Source organism: Neltuma alba, unplaced genomic scaffold, assembly GCF_004799145.2.
Source record: "Neltuma alba isolate B1F8T4 unplaced genomic scaffold, ASM479914v2 tig00004030_pilon, whole genome shotgun sequence".
Lineage (NCBI taxonomy): Eukaryota > Viridiplantae > Streptophyta > Magnoliopsida > Fabales > Fabaceae > Neltuma > Neltuma alba.
In genome coordinates this window covers 286,358-310,760 of record NW_021633531.1, presented here as the reverse complement: position 1 = coordinate 310,760, position 24,403 = coordinate 286,358, and the positions used below count along the sequence as shown (strand labels likewise).

Genomic DNA, 24,403 nt, shown 5'->3' with positions numbered 1-24,403 from the left:
GAACATATGTGAGCATTCTAATATGGACTGAACTTCCCACACACTCCATAGCCATGAGCTTCAACACCTGCAATGGCCAGCCAGAAGCAGAGCCAAGTAAATGAACTTCTTCTTCTTTGGTATAGTTTCCTCTGATTTTCTTCAACTTGAACAAGGAAGCTATCGGTGTGTTTTGTATTTGATGGCTTCTTCACTGTCTTGAACTGTGGATAAATAGGCAGTAGAAGCACTTTGGAATGAACAAACCACTTTCTCGAAGTCTAAAACCATTGGCTTTACAAGCTGGAAACTTCGGATCTCTGAATTTACGCATATGGATATGCAGAAGGCTAGAGTTTTAAATTGTGATCACTGCTCCTAGTTATTGTGAAAACTATATGAATTGATTATTTTATTCTTTCGCCTAAGCCTTCGTTATTCATCACTGGGCTCATCATTGTTAAAACAAATCACTTTTGAGTCTTTCTTTATGAAGTCAAAGTTTCGGCATGGCAGTAAATATTCTCCCTAAGTTCATGCACAAAACTTGAAATATTTTTCCCTTATTAAATGTACATGCAACGTACCAAATAAGACTTCAACACAAGAAAGATAGAATTAATGATGATTGATAACTCAAGTGCAAGGAACAAGCATCTGGTATACGAGCTCGTGTTTGAGTAGCTTAGCCACAACTCATCAATAAGATTATTGGAGTAAATGATAAGAATGGGAATGAAACAATCCAGAGACTATATTAAAGATGGAGGAGGCTGACAAATTAAAAACGTATTCTGTAGCAATCTGTTATTTTTCATTGTAATTAGTAATTGTCTTGAGACTTGGGAAGCTGGACTTGTGAACTACATCTGCTTGCAGGAAGAATAGGGCACTCAACAAAGTCTGACCCAGAAGTGTCCACGACAGATAAACTTGATAAAGCTGGCTGTTGTGTCTTGAATCCACATTGCACTCAATTCCAGGAGTAAACCCAACGCCCTTCTTTATAGCCTCTTTAATTCTCTCTAAACTGTACAATCCATCGTCAGCTTTAATCCCTGGAAAAGAAAATCCAATTCCTCTCAATGCTTGCAACCAGATTTTGCCATATTCATCATCTTTCACCTCATTAATTATCATCAGAGATGATAACAAAACTAAGATATGACCAAGTGTTAATTCTAACTAGAATGTACCTGCCTGGTTGCGGATGTTGAGCAGGTTGGCTTCCTGCTTGAGTTTAAGAGCAGTTTCAAAGTAGTCACGCTGATCAAGCTCAGATTCTTTTCCGTACTACCCATGCTACCAAAGACACCTTCCTTTTCTCTTCCGTACTTCCTAGGCTAAGCTTATCAAAGTTTTTGCAGATGGTAGGGGGCAGAAGAGACGTTCGCATGACATAATTTGGGATGGTCGATGTCACAGAGGAAATCAAAGTGGATTCACCTGCCAGGGACAGAGAATTAGTTTTCCAATTAGAAAGCCTTGCTTTGACTTTATCCATGGTGTCCTGACAGGTCTCTATGCCAACTCTCTTGTGATGTAGGGGAGTGCCCAAGTATTTCCCCAGATTAGTTGTTTGATTAAAACCCAAACATCTACTAAACTCAGAGCATCTATTATGATTCACATTAGAGGAGAAGTAAACTCGAGTTTTAGAAATACTAACCTTAAGCCCAGAACTTGCGCAGAAGGAATGAAGACAGTTATTGATCAACTCAGCTTGTTGCAAGGAGGCTTCAGCAAATAAAAGGATATTATACGCAAAAAACAAATGAGATAGCAAGGGGGGCCATTCTTAGTGAGTCTGATTGGTCTCCACTCATTGCCTTCCATCTTTTCTTGAGTCAAGTGGGTCAATTTCTCTATGCAAATGACAAACATGTAAGGAGAGATAGGATTTCCTTGTTGTACTCCTCTAGAAGAGTGAAAAGATTCTGCCTTGCTGCCATTCCAGAGGAGCTGGAGTTCAGCCATGGTGATACTCATATTAATAATCCTTACAAAGTGTTCCGAGAGGTTCAGCTCATTCAAACAATTTTTAACAAAGTTCTAGTTAACCTGATTGTAAGCTTTTTCAAGATCAATCTTGATAGCTAAATAAACCCTCTTTCCTTTCATAGTTTGCATATAGTGCATGACTTCCTAAGTAATGATAATATTATCAAAACTATGATGTCCCGAAACAAAGCCACATTGATTAGCAGATATAATTTGGGACATAAAGTTCTTCATCCTGTTTGCCAAAATTTTTGTTACTACCTTATAGACCACATTACAGAGACTTATAGGGCATAAATCTTTGAAATTTTTTGGAGGGTCTTTTTTGGGAATAAGAACAATCAAGGTCCCATTGATCTCACAAATAGATTGGGGATTGGCAAATAAAAACTTCACAAATCTCACAATCTAACAATATCCCATTGATGCTAGAAGAATAAAGCATTGAAGCCATCCAACCCTGGTGATTTTAAGGGGCCCGTACTAAAGAGAGCACTTTTAATTTCAAGTTCATCAACATCACTGGCACAGCACCTCGACTGAATATCATCAATGGCCGGATATGAAAGTCCACAAGATAGAGCATCTCAAATCGATGTGTCTTCTTGGAAAAGAGAAGAGAAGAATAACGTGGCTTTATGCTTTATTTCCCCTGTGTTATAGCTCCAACTACCATCATCAAGGAAAATTGCATCTACTTGGTTAGTTTTCCTACGTCCATTTGCAAAGGAATGGAAGAACTTGGTGTTCTTGTCTCTGTGTACATTCCAATTTAATCATGCTTTTTAAGCCCAGAGCAGGGATTCTTGTGCAATAACTCCTTCAAGCTCCTTGCAGATCTCAACTTGGAGTTTGTCATAATAATTATTGTTATTCCCATGAGCCAGAGCCCTTGTTACCCCTTCAAGCTGTTGCAAGAGCTTGTTCTTTCGTCCCTGGATATAACCAAATACGTTTTCATTCCACACACAACATGCATCAGTAAATTGCGTGAGGTTGGGGTTCCAGTCCATATCATTATTCCATTGGTCTTTAACAAATTCATTAAAGTTATCATGAAGGACCCATGACTTAATAAAACGAAAAGGACGCTATGACTGTTCTCTGCACAGGTCAAGATGAAGAAGAATGGGGCAATGGTTAGATTTATAATGTGGAAGATGTGTTACCTTAGCATGAGGAAAGAGTTGACACCATGCTTTATTAGCAAGATAACAGTATAACCGAGCTTTCATCGTGCCCCATTTCCATGTGAATAGTGGCCCACCAAAGCCCAAGTCTTGCACATTACACCCTTCATACCATCTATAAAAGTCCCTATCAACCGAGACCCTATATGAGGAAGAAGATCTTCTCTCAGTTTCAAATAAGGTTGCGTTGAAGTCACCACCAAGGATCTAAGGTTCCTGCATGGTGTTGTCAACGCGCTGAAGTTCATGCCAAAGACCTCGCCTAGCCACAATATTTGGACTAGCATAAATTATGGCAACAACAAAGATGCCATACAACACCGACTCCCTCTGCTGTACCCATCCAACTCAATAAAAGTGAAGTCCTGAAATCCCAAGTGTCCTCCTATACACTTTTCTGTTTTTTGTTTGTCTGAACGAGTTTCCACTAGTGCAAGGAAGTCAAGTTGATAGTATTTCATTGTTTCATGCACTAAGCTAGGAAATGTCTTTCCACCTGTGCTTCTTGAGTTCCATATCATGAAATTCATAGAGAAACAATGAGATTATTTGATATTGTTTTGTTGTCCTCCAGCTGGACATTATCCACTATAGCCAACAAATTATTAATATTGGTTGTCAACTCATTGGGGGGGGGGGAGACTCCTGTAATAATCCTTAAAGGCGTAAAGTTTGTCGCGCTAAGATGGTTTGGTTTAGGGGGCAGTGAGGTATCCATACAATCATATCCTATCATAGTTATTCTTTTTATGGTGTTTGGGACCTGGGGCTGGTCAGGGGCTTCTTTTTCGAAGTGCGGTAAACGGATTGGCCGAGTTAATGAGCATGTCCTTTGGAGCCTGGCCATTTTTCAGTTTTGGATTGGGCTTATTCTCTTTTCCACGTGCTTTGGGCTTATCATCAGTTTTCCATTTTGAACCTACCTTGACCCAAGTGCCAGAATTTATCACATCCTTTCCAAAGTTCCTTCTTCTAACTGATTCCATATTAGCTGATTTCTCGGTCATAATCTCCGTCCTTCACTCATCCCTCTGCTTCATCCTAGACTGATTTGTTGCCCGATTTCCTTCGCCAGATCCATTCTTATCCGCCCCATTAACTCGCCTCCAAAAATCTCGTTCCACCAGCATCTGCAGCCTTAGGTGGCTGTCAATTTTTTCTGGTGTGTTTCTATTCGACAGTGTTTGAGCACAACTGGATACTCTTTCTGTAACACCTTACATAATTATATCTATATACCCGATAAAATATTTCATTTAAAAATCTACATATTACTAATACTCCAAGCAAGTCATAATTTCAAAATATTTCTGACATAATAACAAATTAAATTATCAAAACCTTATAGTCATGACGAATAAAAATATAACACAGCATATGCTTGAGGAATATAGAAGCCTTCACGGCTCACTCTATTGGTGCCTTCCCTTAATTCCTACTAGATCCTTCACCTGAAAATTGTTAATATAAGGGGTGAGATCAAACGTCTTAGTAATGATTGAAATTCTAACATATACAAACAAACCATATATGATAAACTAAAAATCCATTTATATGTGTGTGTATATGTGTGTGTGTGTGTGTGTGTATATATATATATATATATAAATCACGGATTTGATATATTTAACTCAATTTCATTATTGATTCAACAATATACCAATATCATTTTTTTCAATATATCTAAAAATAATGCAATATGCTGCCTCCCTTATATCACTGTCCATCCTTATACCGCTGACTAGAGCCATAGGCTAACACATAGTCTAATAGGAACTAATTCATTTTACTGAATTATTCCAAGCTCACCAATACTAGAGATATATCCAGCCAAAGATATAGAGCTCAAGCTCGAATTATGGCTCCCGTCCTTTGCAAATAAAATAAGGAGGTGTCATATGTCCCACAGCTCTATTGAATTCTCGGCCAAAGGAAAACATAGAAGAAGGAGTCCTGACAAGTGTCATCCACTGTGCACCGAGTAATGGCATACCATGTGGTAATTTATATCCATACAAATCTCCTTCTATCCTTAGTCCAACAATGCATATGTCAAGTGCAAATAATGTTACATCATAAGTACCTTCTCAAGTATATTATTAAAAATAAGATAATAATAAAATTTTTGTACTATTTAACAGCAACTCATGCTAATTCCATGGATATTAATAAATTTAAATACTGATCATAATTAATAGTAATAAATCTTAACAAAATCAAGTAACATATCAAAACATTTATTTGAAAAATCATAATATTATATTTCAATAATATAAAAATTAGCAAAATCCATAATATAATTTTCAGAGTTACCTGATATTTTAACTTACAAATATTCACAAAGATTATTCCAAAATTGTCAAGAGTCTATAAAATTGCACATAAATATTTATTAATATAAATTCAGAACTACTCCAAAACTACTTTAAAATTCTAAGACTACCCTCTAAACTAAAATTACATAAATATATTAACTCTCCCAAATTTTGCTATTTATAGTAAATATAATATTATTTTGACAACAAAATTTTCATATAAAACTATTTAAATTTAATAACTTAATTAAATATATCTTTATTACCCAATATATATAAATATTTTATATTGAAATTCTCAATTATTTATTATAATCTCATTTAAAATTTTTTCTCAAACTAAACAACTTCTTTAAATTATAAACAAACTGTAACTTTATCTAATTTCACAAAATTCTCAATTTACAATTTTTTAAGCCTTCAAAAATTATTTCGAAAATATATCTTTAACTTATTCAATATTTAAACCGATTAAAACCACAATAATATATTCAATAACTCAAATAAATTATTTAACTTAAATTCAATCGATAAAAATATTGTATATCTTCGAATAACAAATTTTTCAACTAAAATCTTAATTTAAAATTCTCAAAACAGTCATTGAGTAAATATAAACAAATTAAAATTCTTTAATAATATATCTTTAAATTTCTATGGTCATACATTGTCAAAACTTCATATTTACTCTGTACCCAAATAGTAAAATTTTCTCTAAACATTATAATGATACTAATAATATAAAGTTATAAATATATAGGAAATATTCATAAAGAAAATTTGATTAAAAGAAATAGTTTTGTGTACCTAAATGATTTTCAAAACTGTCAGGTACTCTGTAACTTAGTTCTCTCTCTCTTTTGCTTTGCTTCTCACTCTCTTTTCTCTTCTTCCGCTCCTTCTTCGTCTTCTGTCTCTTCTCTCTTATTCTATTTCCTCTCAACTTCCAATTACCTCATCTCCCATTTTTTGCGGCTTCAATTTAATGCCCCCCTTATTTCTTCCTTCAATTAATACTTGTTCCCCTTGTTTTCTTTGTTCTTGACTAACTGCCCAGTCTTTCCACTGAATTTGGTGGAAAGCTGGGGTGTTTTTTTTTTTTAATATAATAAAATATTATTTAACTTAATTTAATTACTTCCTTTTATTTATTTATTTTTTTAAAGTACGTTACACCTTCTTGTTGGATGAGTGGGTCCCTAGCCTTTTTTAGGCTATCGGCAACATTCTTCTCAATAGAATCCATTATTTCCTTATTTCTTACTAGTGCAATATTTGAGTTCGGCACAATTCTACTTTATGTGCCTATATTTCCCGTAATGAAAACACACTTTTTTTTTTAACAAAACAGAGGCCATTTTATTAATAACCAAAAAAGGGAATACAAACACCAATAGCCGAAGCCAAGAAACACTTAAAAAAAACTAACAACAGAACCTAGCCCACCAAAACACACCAAAATACACTCAAAGACTAACAGATAATCCTACACACATCTCACACAAAAGACCGCAAACTACCTAACAGGAAAAGAAATCAACCAATACCAACCCAATCATTATAGGCTACATCAGGTTGAGAGGATCTTTCATTTCCTTCAGGGTGATTGAGCAGAACACTTTGCACCTCCATGCTGTCCTTTTTCCCGCAGCCAATTGAGTCAGCCAGTAGGATATCCTCCAAAGGAGTTGGGACTGTTACCAGCCACCCATTGGGTGCCAACCCCCTTCTACAAGAAGCTGCAATGAAGTCTGCAGCATTATTACCCTGGTGAGCAACCAAGGAAAACTCGATCTCTGGTCTATTCACAACAAGCGACAATATTTCAGTCAACAAGGAGGCACACTGCCATTCAAAGCCATCAGTAGAAGACATAACAATGTGCTTAATAAGAATTTCGCAGTGAGACTCAATGCAAATCTTGCAGTCCTTGAACCTTTTGCTAATCAAAATTGCCTCTCTAATTGCCAGGCATTCTACTTCCAAAGCAGTTTGTGCCACAAGCTTTCTCCCAAATCCTCCTAAGAAACAACCTGTACTGTCTTTACAAACAATCCCTATACTAGCATATCCGTTTTGTTTAAGGAAGGCACCATCAACATTTATCTTCATAGTACCTTCTTCTAGTAAAATCCACCGAGTATTCCTTGCAGGTCTTGTCTCTTGTCTGCCATCTACTTTATTTTTCAGTACAATCTTCACACTCCATACCTCATTAACCAAAGTAGAAGCCACAGTTACAACTTTATCAGCATTAATGTTATCCTTATTGAAAACCCAATCACATCTAGCTTTCCAGATACCCCAACAAAGTACAGCAACCAAAGCCTTTCCTTCCTCATTCAGGTCTTTATTTCCTAACATCAGTTCTTCAAACCACTTCTTAATGCTAGTGATTTGTGACCTATCAATCCTCAAAGATAAAGAACTCCCAAACCAACACCTATTTGCCCAAGGACAAAGCAAAATCAAATGCTCAATTGTTTCAGCCTCTAAACCACAGATTGAACAAAGATTACTAGAGGCACATTTCCTCTTAAAGCAGGCAGCCTTAGTTGCTAAAGCATCATTAAGCATGTGCCACAGAAAGTGTTTAACTTTTGGGGGGTATGCAGCTTCCATAGCAAATTCTAGAGTTGTTTGGAAATCAGATGAGAGTTACTAGGCTTTGAGGTTATGCTACTTTCTTTCATATCTTCCTTGGCAACATGATAGCCAGATTTTACATTATACTTTCCATCCCTGCACTTCAACCAGATTGCCTCATCCTTACTACTAGAAGGGAGGATTTTTATCTGCATGATCTTCTCTCTTTCTTCAATAGAGATTCTTGAGGCAATAACACTAAGATCCCATCTGCCCTCTTTAATTAAATCAGCAACCTTCAGATTCTTGTCATCATCACTCACTACTTCACAGCTCAGTTTCTCATATGGAAGTCTCGTAATCCATCTATCACCCCACACCCTAACCTCACTTCCTCCTCCTATTTTCCAAAACAATTCCTTCTTCAGAAGTTCTCTGCCCTTAACAATGCTTGACCAGCACCATGAAGCCTTACCACCTTTGTTAGCATTCATAAAGTCAAAATTAGGGAAGTAAATCCATTTCAAAATCCTACACCATAGTTCATTAGGATTCTTTATGATTCTCCAAGCCGTTTTTGCTAGTAGAGCCTTATTAAAAGCTTGAAAACTCCTGAAACCCATTCCACCAATACTTTTCGCATCAATCATCACTTCCCATCTCTTCCAATGGATTCTCCTCCCTTCCTTCTCATTTTGGCCCCACCAAAAGTCAGAGATCAGTTTATCAATCTCCTTGCAGCACTTCAGAGGAAAAAGAAAGCTAGACATTGGGTACACTGGTATAGAATTTGCCACTGCCTTTATCAGCACTTCTTTTCCAGCAAATGTTAGCAGCTTTTGCCTCCACCCTTGCAATTTCTTACTTATTTTGTACTTCACAAAATTGAGTGCAGTAGTTTTCGATCTTCCCCATAGCAGTGGCAAGCCTAGATAATTTCCAGGCTCATTTGTGGCTATAATCCCCAAAGCTTGCTCAACCTCCTCTTTACAGACTTGTGTTGTATTGGCTGAGAAGTAGATGCATGACTTGTCTAAATTCATTTCTTGTCCAGAAGCAGCACCGAACATCTCTAGAATTAATTTCATTACCATACAATTTTCCTTCTGAGCCCTTAGGAAGAAGAGAGCATCATTAGCAAAAAAAACAATGGGAGAGAATAGGTCCACCTCTTGACAATCTTATACCCTTCAGGTCTCCATTATTCACATGGTGTTGAACCATCAAAGAGAGGACATCTGCCACAATAATGAACAGGTAGGGGGATAGAGGATCCCCTTACCTGATTCCTCTTTTTAGGGGTACTTTTGCAACCTTTTTTCCAAAAACCAGAATGTCAAATTCAACAAAGGTAACACACTCCATTATCCATCTCACCCATTGTAAACAGAATCCCATTTTCAACATGACTTCCATGAGAAAGATCCAATCCACTTTATCATAAGCTTTGCTCAAATCGATTTTTAATGCCAGATCACTTCTAGTACCCTTTTCCCTCCTCTTCAAATATTGAAAGGCTTCATGAGCAAGGATCACATTATCTTGAATTAACCTTCCTGCCACAAAGGCTCTTTGCTGTTCTGAAATATATTTACTCATTAAGCCTCTCATTCTAGCTATCATGATTTTTGTAATAATCTTATAAGAGACATTGCAAAGCCCGATTGGACGAAATTGGCTCACAAACTCAGGTTTCTCAACTTTCGATACCAGGACTATATGAGTAAGATTTAATTTCTTGAGGTCAGTGTAACCATAAAAAAACTGCTTTACCATACTGTAAACTTCCTCTTTTACTTCACTCCAGGCTGATTGGTAAAACATGGCAGTGAATCCATCTGATCCTGGTGCCTTTGCAAAGCCCAAGTCAAACACAACTAGCTCAATTTCCTTCTTAGTGATGGGTCTAGTCAGTAACCAGTTTTCATCATCAGTTACTACTTTCTTCACATACTTCAGGACTTCCTTAGTTTGTTCAGTTCTCTTGTAATCAAAGAGCTTCTCATAATATTCTTCAAGCATACTATTGATTCTTCCAGACTCTTCCACCCAGACTCCCTTATTAGATTTCAATCTGAGTATTTTATTCCTTAGCCTGCGTTGAATTACAGTATTATGGAAGAATCTAGTGTTTTTGTCTCCATGTTTGATCCAATTCAGTCTTGCCTTTTGCCACCAGAATATTTCCTCCCTATCCCAGGCCTCCTCCATTTTCTTCATCAAGCTTTCTGCATGTAGGGCCCTCTCCTCAGACAACACACCTTCCAAACAGTCATTAAGTTTTAACCGCAGCTCATCAATAAGCTTTCTGTTGTTAGGGAATTCCTTTTTATCCCAATCAATTAAAGCTTTTCTGCAATTACCCAGTCTTCTAACAAATTCATCCATTCTGTTCATCATTCGCCCCTCCCTATACCTCCAAGCCTCCTTTATCATGCTCCTGTACTGATCATGGTCTACCCAAGCTGCATTAAATTTAAACATTCTAGGGACTTTTTCGTCTTGGTAACAGCAATTAACCAATATCACATGATGATCTGATCCAATAGGTTCAGAGTGGAAGACTTGAGCCTTGTCAAAGCATTCCCTGAATAAGATATTTCCATAAGCACGGTCAATTCTTTCACGGATGTTGGCACCCCCACACATTTTATTATTCCAAGTGAACTTAGCACCTTTAAATTCTAAATCAATGAGGCCACATTCATCAAGTAGCATCTAGAAATTCATGACTCTTCTCACATTAATAGGTCTGCCACCTTCCTTCTCTTCTTGAGATATTACCTCATTGAAATCTCCAACACACAACTAGGATCCACTAACATTCCTAGTAATGGATCTCAGTTTTCTCCAAACTGCCTCTCTATCTTCAACTTTAGGGGCACCATAAACAAACGTAATGAACTTAGGAATATTCAACACAGTAGAGTTTACTTTAACATGAATCAGATTCTGTGAGTGAAATAGAAATTCGAACTCAATACCTTCACTCCACCAAAGCGATAGACCATCAGATCTACCTTGAGGATCAACGTAAAATTCGTTCTCCAATTTGCAGGATCTTTTAATTTTCTTTAACTTCTTATTTCTCAATCTAGTCTCCATTAAGAATATAATAGAGGGCTTAAATTTCCTATTGCAATCCTTAAGATTTTTAACTGTCAAGGCAGCCCCCAGACCTTGATAGTTCCAGGAAAGTAGCTTCATGGTTCCATGGGGGCTGTTTGAGGCCACCCACCCATGCCTTCAGCATTACCAAATTTAGATCCCTCCATTCTACCATAAAGACTTACCTCTTGAGCTTTCATATCAGACTTCTTTCTTCCTCTTTTTAAAGCAGCCTTCCTTATCTTCATTTTTGTTTTTCTTAGACTACCAGTGAAATTTGTAATAATAGAAGGTTGCTCACATACTACTTCAGTAACTCTTCTTCTTTTACTCAGTTCAGGTACCAAATTCTCTTCAGCCACACGTTTCAAACCAAGCCTCTAGAAGCTCTCCATCACCTCATGTAAATCTTGTTTCACATAAAGCACCAAGGCCTGTTCGGGAATATCTTTTGCCGAACATAAAGCACCATACTTCTTCTTCCGGTGGCAATTCAACACTGTAACCATAGTTTTCCAGTGTCTTCAAAGGCATGCTCGGGAATATCTTTTGCCAATCCAGAAGTAGATCCAGCCTCATAATTGCTTGCCTTTGGAGCTCTCAGGTTTATGTCAACATTTTCAGTGGAGCTATCAACATCTTTATTCATATTTAAAACAACCACCTCATCTCTCAGCTCTTTTTTCAAGCTCTCCTTCATCTCAGTGGCTGTATTATTCCTTTCCTCCTTATTTTCTACTAAGAGTGAAAAAAATATTCTCATTCCTGGTAGTTTCTTTCTGTAAATTCCTCCTACTCTCCTTAGCTCTCTGCCACTTCACATTTATTTTAGGCCAGCCCTCTCTGATTACTACCAGTGTATCCTCTAGTGTCTTGACCTGTTTAGTAGTAGTCCATTTACCATAGCGTGGTTTCTCAGGATCTGGTACCGACATTAGTCTTGGCAAATTGTAGGTACGAAAGTCATGAGCAACATTTCCACAGCGATAACAGAAATTTTGAAGTTTCTCATACCTGATAGAGATCCAGGTTTGCCCTCCGTTAGGTTTCGACATCCAAAATCCAACAACCAATGGCGTCCTGAGATCCAGAATTACTCGTATGCGCAAGAAACTACGAAGCATACGCTTATTGTAATTAGGATCCTCCACCATTACTACATCACCAATCCGGTTTCCAATGCTGATAGCATTGGTCAGATTCACCGCTTCTAGAGGAACTCCGTGTAGTTGAATCCAAACCTGACATTTACTAAAATCACACTCCTCAATGACCATGAATTTGGTCCATTCCACAAGATTCAACACATGACCATTAATCGACCATGGTCGACCTCTCAGAATCCAGTTAAATTCCATATCATCAGCGAACTTGAAGAAGAAAGCATTCTTCGCAACAGGAACCACATCCACTCCAGAGGAAAGATTCCATGCCTTTTGCACAACAATCATGACGGACGCTTTACTTACTTCCTTCTCCGAAAGAATCTTGCCAATCAACACATTTTTAGATTCATTTTCATTCCAAATGGAACATCAATGGTGTTTGCTTCATCACTTCTACCATCCGTCGCCATTACTTCACTCGTAAGTCATCGTAACCACCCGTGTACACCTGCTACCTCCGATCGCCGCCCGTCCCCCTAACCGCCTTTCCCGCCAATAGGCCGTTATGCCTAAACTGAAACTCTCACGTGTCAGAGGAGAGAACTCTTACTCCCACGCGTAGGCGCGGGGAGAACTTTTTTTTGCCCTACTCTTGATTGTAATGAAAACACACTTGATGGAGCCCTTTATAGATTATTTAACGATCTTCACCCCAGGTTGTGAATGCAGGTAGTAGAGGCTGTTGGAGATCAATTTCCACACAAATCCTAGCAAAGCCTCTCTTATCATATATAGATGTGGATCTTTCTATTTTGATGGTTTAACCCACCATATTTCCTATTATTCCCAATGACTCGACATTATAGAATTCCATCGAGTAGGTCTGGTGTACGAATTTATGCTGCGATACGATGTTGATTATTAGCCTTTCATAAGTTGAAGTTGCGTCTCCAACGTTTCACTAGGAGGCAGTGATCGTCAATCATTCAAGGTTCCTCTTAAAAGGCATAGTCCCGATCTTTTCTGTTAGTAATACTACAACAAAATACATTTTTTTCCTCTCCTACTCATGCCTATTTTGAAAAACAAAGGAGAAAAGTCACTGAAAGTCACTTTTCTCATCCACTTCTTAAAATAGACGAGAAAAAAGAAAGGCATTCTCGCCTGTTTTTTAGAACCAGACAAGAATTCAGAGTATTCTCCTCTGTTTTTATAAAGAGACGAGAACATTCTCTAAAATTTTTATAACTTATTTTCTCTTTTGTCTTTGTAAGAAAAATTTCAGAATGGATCGAAAACATACCGGGTCGGATCTCGGGTCGGGTCGGTCGGATCTTCTTAGCTCACGCTTAAGCTAGACTATAAAAGTCTGAGCTTTTAAGTGCACAGCAGAGCACCTCTTTTGCAAGAAAGAAAATAAGAGAGAGAGAGAGAGAGATAGTAGGAAAGCTCTACTACTGGAGTGATTTGAACTGATGGGGGGAAGCCTCTATTTATAGCTTTTGTCAGGGATATTTTGGGTAGCATAAAAATATCCACTGAGCCCATCAGATAAAATCTGAGATAAGATATAATATATTCTTATCTCATAATATCATGATATTTGAATTTAAATCCAGAATCAATCACAATTAATTCTAAATATATATACTTAATATATATTTAATCTACACAATATAAATTAATTAATTTAATATAAATTAATTAGATTTATATCGTAACCGATTGGATATGATTCAGGGTGTTTGACCAAGTCAAACATATCACAATATCGCTTGGATATTTGACTGATATATTCTCTTTATACCCGGTCAAATAATCCGGCCCATCAAGGGCGGATCCAAGCCCAAAAATCTAACATCTCCCACTCGCACTTGATGGGCTGCCCATCGTGCGATAGCTAAATCTTTCATTGCTTCATACTAGGTGTCTGCCGTGACCGCGTGGGCATGACGTCATCGATTCGGGCGCCTGTGCACTAGGAATCCTTTATGCAGGACCAGCACACAAGAACACCCTTGGTGTACCTGCAAATTGTATGCTTGTTGCCTCGAATGCCCTAGTTTTATCCATACACTTTACTTGTGGCATATCTAATCCCTCTCGAGTTATTTTGTTTACTCAGATTGCCTTCTCATACGTATGGTATCCACACTTGCTTAGTTGTTCTGTTCAACCTGCAAGGGACATGTCACAGACACCAACGTAGATGTGTATTTCAGGATAAATCTTCCTTCTGACTATTCATCATTTAGATTTGGCATAGTCGCTTTCTCAGTCTTGACCCGTTAGATCGCATCATTCTTGACCATGGGGTTTAGGCTAGAGTAGCTGCCACTAAACCAAAACCTTGTGATGTTGTCTAAGTCTTAAGGGCATTATGAAAGGTTTATTTCCTTTCTGGGACTCACACCGTAATGGATCAGGGATCTTCCATCTACGTCCCTTGTTGCGGATTTGAGTGAGCTCATGCAGTATGAATTGCATGTTACGGTGCTCAATCCACTAAGTGGAGTATGTCGCTTTTGGTTTTAATAGCACCATACAGACTTAAGTTCCAAATGCACTCCAACATTTGAACCAGGAGCTCTTTCATCACAACTATATATGACGTCTCACTAGTAAAGAGTTCCTTGTCTGGCTACAGGTCTCATGGATGACACATTATCCATGATTCGGCCCAAACTTTTATGGGTCTCATCTCAGTCTAGCTGAGGTGACATTTGTGCAGTGATTCTTCTCTACCATCTCATGGTGATCATCTGCTGTCAAACCTTCTATATCCCATGAGAACATAGCGAGGCGGTTGCTCGTGTGAGTGAGCCAACCTTGTGACCTGTACGACATATTGTATTGCATACCTTGTGCCTATGCATGTATAAATACACAAATATACAAGAAAAATTTCTTTGAACTGGATAAAATGCATTGAATTACTAAGTAAGAGGAAAAGGTTCAGTACAACATGCCTTGTGCCTGCGTATTTGAACAAAAAGGATCAAAAAGAAAAAGGAGTTCAATACATCATGCTCTACGCATGCCCAAGGCCTTTACATGCTTAACGAAAGGATCTCTAGCTATAGGCTTGGTTAGGGGATCTGCCAACATCTTATGAGTGGACAAGTATTGAACTGTCACTTGTTTCTTAGCGATCATATCCCTTACAAAGTGATACTTTATGTCTATATGCTTAGTACGATTGTGGTACTTAGGGTCCTTTGCATAGGCTATTGCTGCTTGACTATCGCAGTGAATCAGAGTTGGTCCCTCACTCCCACCATGGATTCCCAATCGTACTAAGAATCTTTTGAGCCACACAGCTTCTTGGACAGCTGCAGAACAAGCTACATATTCTGCTTCCATGGATGAAAGAGACACACACGTTTGTTTCTTGCTGCTCCAGGAGATTGCTCCGTTATTCAGTAGGAAAGCATAGCCTGACGTCGAGTGTCGCTCGTCCAGGTCTCCTGCCCAATCAGCATCGGAATAACCCTCCGCACGAAGGCCATTTCCTTGATAGCATAGCTCATAGTCCATGGTTCCTTTTAGATATCTCATAATCCTCTTTACAGCTTCCCAGTGTTTGACTCCTGGATTGGATTGGAATCGACTCACAAGTCCGACTGCGAAGCATATGTCTGGCCTGGTACACAACATGGCGTACATTAGGCTGCCAACGGCACTTGAGTATGGGACTCTCTTCATGCGTTCTATATCGCATTGTTTTGTAGGGCGCATTTCCTCACTTAGGTTATGTCCCTTAACCACAGGGGTATCCATAGGCTTGCAGTCTCTCATATTGAAACGCTCAAGAATCTTTGCTATGTATGCCTTTTGTGACAATGACAGCAATTTTCTAGAACGATCTCTTCTTATCTTAACACCTAAGATATATTCTGCTTCGCCCATGTCTTTCATCTCGAAGTTCAAGGATAACCACTCTTTGATCATCTTTATTAGTTTCAGATTGGTACCAGCCAGTAGTATGTCATCGACATAGAGGGATAGAATGACAAAGTTGTCTCCAAACCGCTTGATATAAACACAGTGATCTTCCTCGATCATTTCAAAGTCATAGGAGCTTATAGCTTTGTGGAACCTTAAGTACCACTGCCTAGATGATTGCTTGAGTCCATAAATGGATCTCAAGAGTTTACAAACCTTTTGTTCGTTCCCTTTCTGTATGAAGCCCTCAGGCTGTTCCATATAGATTTCCTCATCTAGTTCTCCATTCAAGAAAGCGGTTTTTACATCCATCTGATGTAACTCTAAGTCTAAACTTGCTACTAAAGCCAGTATCAGTCGTATCGAGTTGAAACGTACAACAGGTGAGAAGGTGTCTGCGTAATCCACTCCTTCCCGTTGTGTATACCCTTTGGCAACTAACCTTGCTTTGGGTTTATCAATTGATCCATCAGCCTTACGTTTGTACTTGAGAACCCACTTGCTCCCAATTGCCTTTCGGCCAGGTGGTAGATCAACTAATTCCCATACTTGGTTGGATTCCATGGAATCCATTTCCTCTTGTAAGGCCTTCTGCCATTTTTCCTTAGCAGGTCCTGTTAGTGCTTCTTTAACACTTACAGGGTCTTCTTCATCGTGTTCTGGACTAACGATGAAGGTTGCTCCTTCAATTGAGAAGCGTCTCTTAGGAGTTTTGTCTCTGTTACTTCTCCTAAGTGGGGTTGTTGTAGGACTTACTTCCTGTGACTGGGTTAAACCTTGTTGTGAAAATGGTTCAACCCTCCCACTCGGATCAGTAGACTGAGGAACACTTTGTTGTACCTCATTGCCATCATCCTCATAAAGACGGCTTGTTCGATCAATACTCCCTTGCTAGGATATTCGGTTTCTATGAATGTTGCGTCCCTTGACTCTATCTCAGTCACTGAGCCGTCATCATTTTCACCAATGAAGACATACCCCTTAGAGTTCTCAGAGTATCTTATGAAGATACACTTTTTGCCCCTCGGTTCTAGCTTGTCATATTTATGGGAAGAATCACGAATATAGGCCGCTGACCCCCATGGTCTTAGGATGCTTAGATCCGGTTTGCGGTTTGTCCATGATTCATAAGGGGTTGTAGTGACTGATTTAGAAGGCACTCGGTTAAGTATGAATGTGGCAGTTAAAAGAGCATCTCCCCAATATGAGGTTGGAAGCTCAGCTTGTGCCATCATTGATCTAACCATATCGAGGAGAGTTCTATTTCTCCTTTCAGCAACTCCGTTCTGTTGAGGAGTGCCAGGGATTGTTAGTTGCCTAACAATACCCCTTTCTTCACAGAGCTCCTTGAACTGATCAGAGAGGTATTCTCGGCCTCGGTCAGTTCTTAAGGCTTTGATTCTTGAACCTAGCTGATTTTCCACTAGATTGAGATATTTTCTAAAGCACTCTAATGCCTCAGATTTGTGGGAAATCAGGTAAGTATAGCCATATGGGAAGAATCATCGATGAAGGTAATAAAATACCATGCTCCATGACGTGCCCTAACACTCATTGGTCCGCAAATATCAGAGTGTACCAACTCAAGAGGATGGTTAGCCCTGGTTGCCTTTCCGAAAGGCTTCCTTGTGCTCTTGCCAGCAAGGCAATGTTCACACAGAGACATTTCCTTTTTGGACACGTTTCCTAGCAAACCCTCTTTTGCCAGTTTGGTCATGCGTTCTTGACCAATATGTCCTAATCTAGCGTGCCATATATCGTAATTGACATCGGAAGAAAGCGCATAGCAAGAACTAGAAAAATTATCATTGAAATTTTCTAAAACAAAGAAACCATCCGAAACATAACCAGAAACTGAAAAATTTGGTCCCATACGAAATGTCTACTGTGAAATCATGAAAAAAGACATTGAAATGAAATCTAACTAAGGAAATAACAGACACAAGATTTCGTCGGATTTCCGGAGCGTAGAGGACATTTTGCAGGACTAGGGTCTTTCCTCCATGCAGGGTCAGCTCACAAGTACCGATCCCTTTGACTTCTACTCTTGCGTTGTTCCCAACATAAAGCCATCTGCTTCTTGCTGGTAACCGACGAAATTCTGTGAAGTTCCCACGATCCTTGCTCACATGGTCTGTGGCCCCTGAGTCTATAACCCAAACAGGATTAGTTTCAGCAATAAACGCAGTGCTAGAAACATAAGAGAAATGTATTGAATCTGAATCCAATACCTTTTTCTGCTCAGGGCAGTCCTTGGCATAATGCCCCTTTTGTTGGCAAGCATAGCATTTGATGGTTGCTATGTTCCGCTTCTTTGCAGGTTTCTTGCCTTTCTTGAAGGAACTCTTTCCTTTCTTCACTTTAGGGCCGCCTTTCTTATTTTGAGAGCCTTTGCTTCTCTTGGACTGGTTTTGGGAGGTTGCCCCTCCCTTTCCTTCAGTTAAATATGCCTTACTGACAGGCTTCACAGTTTCCATCCGATCATCCTCCAGTTGGAGGTGGCGAGCTACATCAGCAAAGGTTTTTATACTCTCATTATGAGTAATGGTGTGCTTCATGGTATCCCAACTTGCTGGGAGAGATCTCATGACAGCTTGAATCTGTTGCTCATCAGATAAAGCGCCTCCGGCTTCCTTAAGCTCCCTTATTAAGTTCTGCATTGCCCTTAGGTGATGCCTTATGGGAGTGTTAGGACCCAGCTTGAAATTATCAAGTTTGACGGTGAGTCTCCTAAGCCTCGCAGCAGAGGTACCGTCAAATTCGGATTTCAGTGCTGCCCACATGGCAGAGGCTGAAGGGTGTGTTTCGAATTGCACCAACACATCGTCAGTCATGGCACTTAGCATGGTTATTCTGGCGATAGTGTCCCTTCTTTTCCAGGCCGCGTAGCCGTCCTGGTCCCTTCGCGATGCATTTGCCTCAGGCTCTGGAAGAAAAGTAGTCAACACATCAGTGACTTCTTATTCTTCAAGGACATACGATATCTTACGACGCCACATGCTGTAATTGTCTCCGTTCAGCTTGTCACTGATACCAATGTAAGAAAAATTTCAGAATGGATCGAAAACATACCGGGTCGGATCTCGGGTTGGGTCGGTCGGATCTTCTTAGCTCACGCTTAAGCTAGACTATAAAAGTCTGAGCTTTTAAGTGCACAGCAGAGCACCTCTTTTGCAAGAAAGAAAATAAGAGAGAGAGAGAGAGATAGTAGGAAAGCTCTACTACTGGAGTGATTTGAACTGATGGGGGGAAGCCTCTATTTATAGCTTTTGTCAGGGATATTTTGGGTAGCATAAAAATATCCACTGAGCCCATCAGATAAAATCTGAGATAAGATATAATATATTCTTATCTCATAATATCATGATATTTGAATTTAAATCCAGAATCAATCACAATTAATTCTAAATATATATACTTAATATATATTTAATCTACACAATATAAATTAATTAATTTAATATAAATTAATTAGATTTATATCGTAACCGATTGGATATGATTCAGGATGTTTGACCAAGTCAAACATATCCTTGGATATTTGACTGATATATTCTCTCTATACCCAGTTAAATAATCCGGCCCATCAAGGGCGGATACAAGCCCAAAAATCTAACAGTCTTCGTCAGCTCTATTTGTACCCTAAATACCGTAACATCTCCACTCGCCCCTCTGCGTGTACACACTCCGCCCGACCTCCTTCCCTGAGCACGCGCACGCTCAGTGACCCCTCTTTGTCTATGTGCGCACACACTTCGGTGATGAAGATTAAAGAGATCAAGGTGTTGATGGTTTTGGTTTGGCTGAATGGGTTTGTGAGGTTGATGGGAGATGAAGTTGAAGGCTTTTAGTTCATTGTTGCCGACTGGTTCAACGAGGTCTGCTCCTTCATTCTTTGGCCGATGGTCAGAGGAAGATGATGATTTTGGAAGATGGAGTCGCGATTGTGGATTGATGGAGGAGGGAGTGAAATCGCAGACTCTCTTCTCTATTTTGGTCAAATGGTTGATCGAAGAAGAACCAAAGAAACTTTTAGAATCATGCCCTAATGCTTCTTGCCTAAGGTGGAAAAGGAAAAAGTAGAAGGCAAGTTATCTAGCACGATATTAGCAGCATGATTTTTGAATCTGAGAAAAGGGTTAAATTAAAGACACCAGATGGATTGTTAGAAGTACTAAAGTATCGATGCTTTATCAGAGTTAGTATATATCTAAACTTCTTCTATTATATGATATCTATTTTAAATCATTTCCTTATATTAATAATACGTTTGTGCAGCAAGAGGATTGGATCTTCTCTTTGTACTATGTGGATTTTACTTCCCAATTGATCTCTCAGCACCTGTGTTTTGCTTGTTGTACAGTAGACATGTAGAGGCTGCGATAAAGAGCTATAGACTAGCATTGATGCTTCGTCCAGACTTTCCCGAAGCTACTTGAGATCTTCTGCACACACTTCAGGTATTGGAAAAAAAATGTATTTCCCCCTTCAGTATATTTTTTTGATGACTTCCTTTTATGAAGGGAACCTTTAACTGCAATCTATAAACTTGTTCTGGAGTATTAGGATTAAACTTATTCTGTCTTGATTCTCTTTACTTGAGCACATATATATACTGTAATGCTTGGTCCTTTCTAGCTGTCTTTGTGGCAACTTCACTTTGGTTAATTTCTAAGCCAATCCATTATTGTAATGTTGCATTTCATAAGTTGTTTGGGACCTAATAAGGTAATCTTGTGTCAAATTGTTGTGTCTGCTATTGGGAGGATCGTGATAAAATGTTTAAGGAAGTTGAAGGGATCATCAGATAGCAGATCAATGTCAATGCCATATGAATCTACCCACAGTTGCATGAGAACTTAGTTTTTAAAGAGTTATTTTGTTAACTAGTTAGATCAGATCAATACAATGGAATTATATTTTTTGGCTTAACATTCACCAAACAGATTCAATCTTATTATTGGCGGTGATTCTTGAGAGTAGAAGCTTGTTATTCATATCAATCAAGCCTGTTACTATATTAATTTCCTAGAAGACGTTAACATCTGTTCACGGTGTTCTTTTAGCAATATTCATTTATATTGTCATCAACTTTCTTTTAAGGTACTCTGCTTCATATGTAGTTTTCAAATTCTGTAGCTCCTCAGTTTGCCAACTTTGATTGAGTTCACTTGTCACAAGACTTGGTTATTTCCTGTTCTACAGATAGCTTCAATAACCTGTGAGCTTATTCCTTAGATAATGCTCGTGCTCTTATGCTGTTTGGTGAAATCTCCAGATTTGAACTGAAATTGGTCATTGGTGTTATTAAACTCTTATGCCTTGATCTTGCTGAAAATTTTTGAGTTGCTGTAGACGCTAATTCTATTGTCAAATTACTAATTTTGAGCTACTGTGTTTGCTGTCACAAGTGTGAAATTGTTGAGATTTGAGTTAGCTAATCATCCGAATCTAATTGTGCTGTTGTTGCTCATTTTCTTACCATAAAACTGCTTGACTAATTGTTCCTTGAAGGGTTAGAACACCTTGAATCATCACTTGTCAGCTTGTTTTGTTAGATCACATAAGAGCACCACCTTTAGAAAAAAAACAAAATAAATATTTCTTCATTCTCTTCTAGTTGATTGAGTGTCATTTTAAATCTATGCAGACTTGTTTTCAAGTGTTCCTTGCTTGTATTTGGTGAAATTGGCATTGCTTAAGCAAAATATAACTTGCTGGAATTTGTTTGTAACTTTTCATATTTGAACCCAAACCCTTTTTCTTGAAAAATTTCATTATTTGTTTTAGCAAGAGCATTTGATTTGTTGCTGTAGTAAGTGCTACTTGGACATTGACTGGAATTTGTTGAACAGGGCTTGATACTTGCAAAGCACGCACGAGTAACAAGGAGCAACAATTTTGAAGTATGTCCTGTTCATTTCATTATTAATTCATTTGAACCATTCTGATGTAATGCAAGAAGGTAATTAAGGATTAATGTGTGATTATCAAGTTACGGAACTTGACATCGTTGTGTCAACGAAAGAGCATAGTGAAGGTATTGGGTTCGTCTTTAGTTGAAGGTATTGGTTTCCTTACGTATTTCTCCATTTTTGAAGAGGTAACTAAATATAATTTTAGTTTTGTAATAGTTGAATTTTTAAATTGAATTGTTACTTATTTTGTTTTCTTCGTATGTTTAAATTTATTCATTTGTTAATTTACAGATTTTTGATAATGACTGATCATACACCGTTGATGATATTGATTTTATCCGAGACTTTTTGGCACAGCAACTGCTTCAAGAATGGTGGTCTAGAGATTTATGAAATTTATGTTTAGAGATAATAGGTTATCAATTTTGACTTTTGCAATTTGTTTTTTTGACTAGTTAGTTGATGTGCTAAGTATTGATGAAATCATGATCGTTGATATATGTTGGCTGAAAATATTGACTGATTTAAATGTTAGACTATTTTAACTTATTGGAAAGTGGCTGTTGTGGCTGTTCTTTTAACATGTTAGTAGTATGGCAAGTGAACTGTATTCAGGAAGTCAATTTTTTTTTTTTAAAAAGAACACATTCATGTCTATTTCAAGAAAACAGTAGTAAATAGGATAACTTTTTACTTCTCTTATGTTAAAAAAGAAGTAAAAAGTCACCACTATTTACTTCTCTTGTGGAAAAGAGAATTAAGAAGTCTCACTATTTACTTCTGTTTTGAAAAACAGAAATAAAAAATCAATTTTTTTTAACTTATGCTTTATATCAAAACAGAGATAAATAATCTTAAATTTAAGGTATTGATGATAACAATTTAAGTTATTTCTGGTTTAGTAAATTGATCAATCACCTGATCGATCAAAAGTTAATCGATCATGTATCAGATAAAACGTCTCTGTAACTTAGCACTAAGGTTGATTAATAACATGATAGATAATTCAATATTTATGAATTGATCAATCAATTGATCGATTATCATTAACACTATTTAATAGAACTCAATACTATGATATACCTTGCTTTTAGGGGGTGTTTGGCTAACCTCAGAATTACTTTTCAGAAGCATTTTTCTGTAAATCGAGGCAAACTGTTTCACATATTTACTTCGTATACTGTAAAAACACTTCTAAAACTATAGTTTTATTCTTATTCAAACACCTCCTAATATAAAAACGATTGGTTTTAAAAGTTCCCACTTTTAAGACAAAAAAAAAAACAGTTCCCACTTTTTACATTAAACGTTACCTTTTAGATTTCCATTGGTGTATTTCTTGAAAATTTTATTTAAAAAAAAAACCCACTTCTTCAACCAGCTGTATTTGTTCTAGCATATCTAAAAAGTAGACCTTTTCAATTAATTATTTTTCTTATATTAGCTGGTTTTTCTTAATTATTACATTTGCTTTTCAAAGTATATTTATTTGCTTGGCTGTTTTAATTCATCACCTCCAAAGGGGTCAAATGTAACATCCCTTTCAAATTCAATCGATAATACTTGGCTTAAGGATACTATCCCAAAGACACAAGCCCAAATAAAAGACAACGATAAATTATTCAAAATAACTCGGTGCGTCACTTTGAGTTCTTAAAATAATTTAAATTGCAAAATAAGAAACAGAAAGTGCTAGAGTCATGACAATTAAATATAATAACAATCTATGTTTAAGGAGCACAAAAAAGCCTTTAAGGCTCACCCCTATGATATCTTCTCTTGTGTCCTATTTGATTTCTCATATGAAAATGTTAATATAAATGAATGCGATCTAACCTCTCTATAACTACTAAAATCTTAACATACACAAGCAAACATCAGGACACAATACTCAGCAAATTATAATCATGTATTTAATTATGTAGATGTACTTTATAGATATCACATTTATCTCAAGCTCATTCTTAATTAAAAAACCGTAGTCTCATATTTTCACATCCTACTGATTTTAACCCTAAGAGTGTGAATAATAAATTAGACAGAGGGCCAAGTAGTAAAGTAGATTCAGAGTTGGAACAACTTTTGAGATAAGATCTAACCCCTTGACGGACTGATATTTTTGAAATTATCGATCCAGGAAGGGCAAAATAGAAAAATGAGGTAAAATTTTCAGAAAATCATAGAAAAATAAATTAGAGAGTTTGGAACCATATTTGAGACCTTGGAAGTGGAATTAGCATAAAAATGATTTATTA

At 37.6% G+C, this 24,403-nt stretch overlaps 1 long non-coding RNA gene across 1 annotated transcript; it reads right to left on the bottom strand.

Moving 5' to 3' along the window:
- Positions 1–22,681, bottom strand: LOC114743452 (uncharacterized). The gene is made up of 3 exons (XR_003740006.1): positions 22,669–22,681; positions 12,792–12,800; positions 1–67 (listed from the first exon to the last, which is right to left on the bottom strand). It is a non-coding gene; the product is annotated as an uncharacterized LOC114743452 (long non-coding RNA).
- Positions 22,682–24,403: the final 1,722 nt, after the last annotated feature.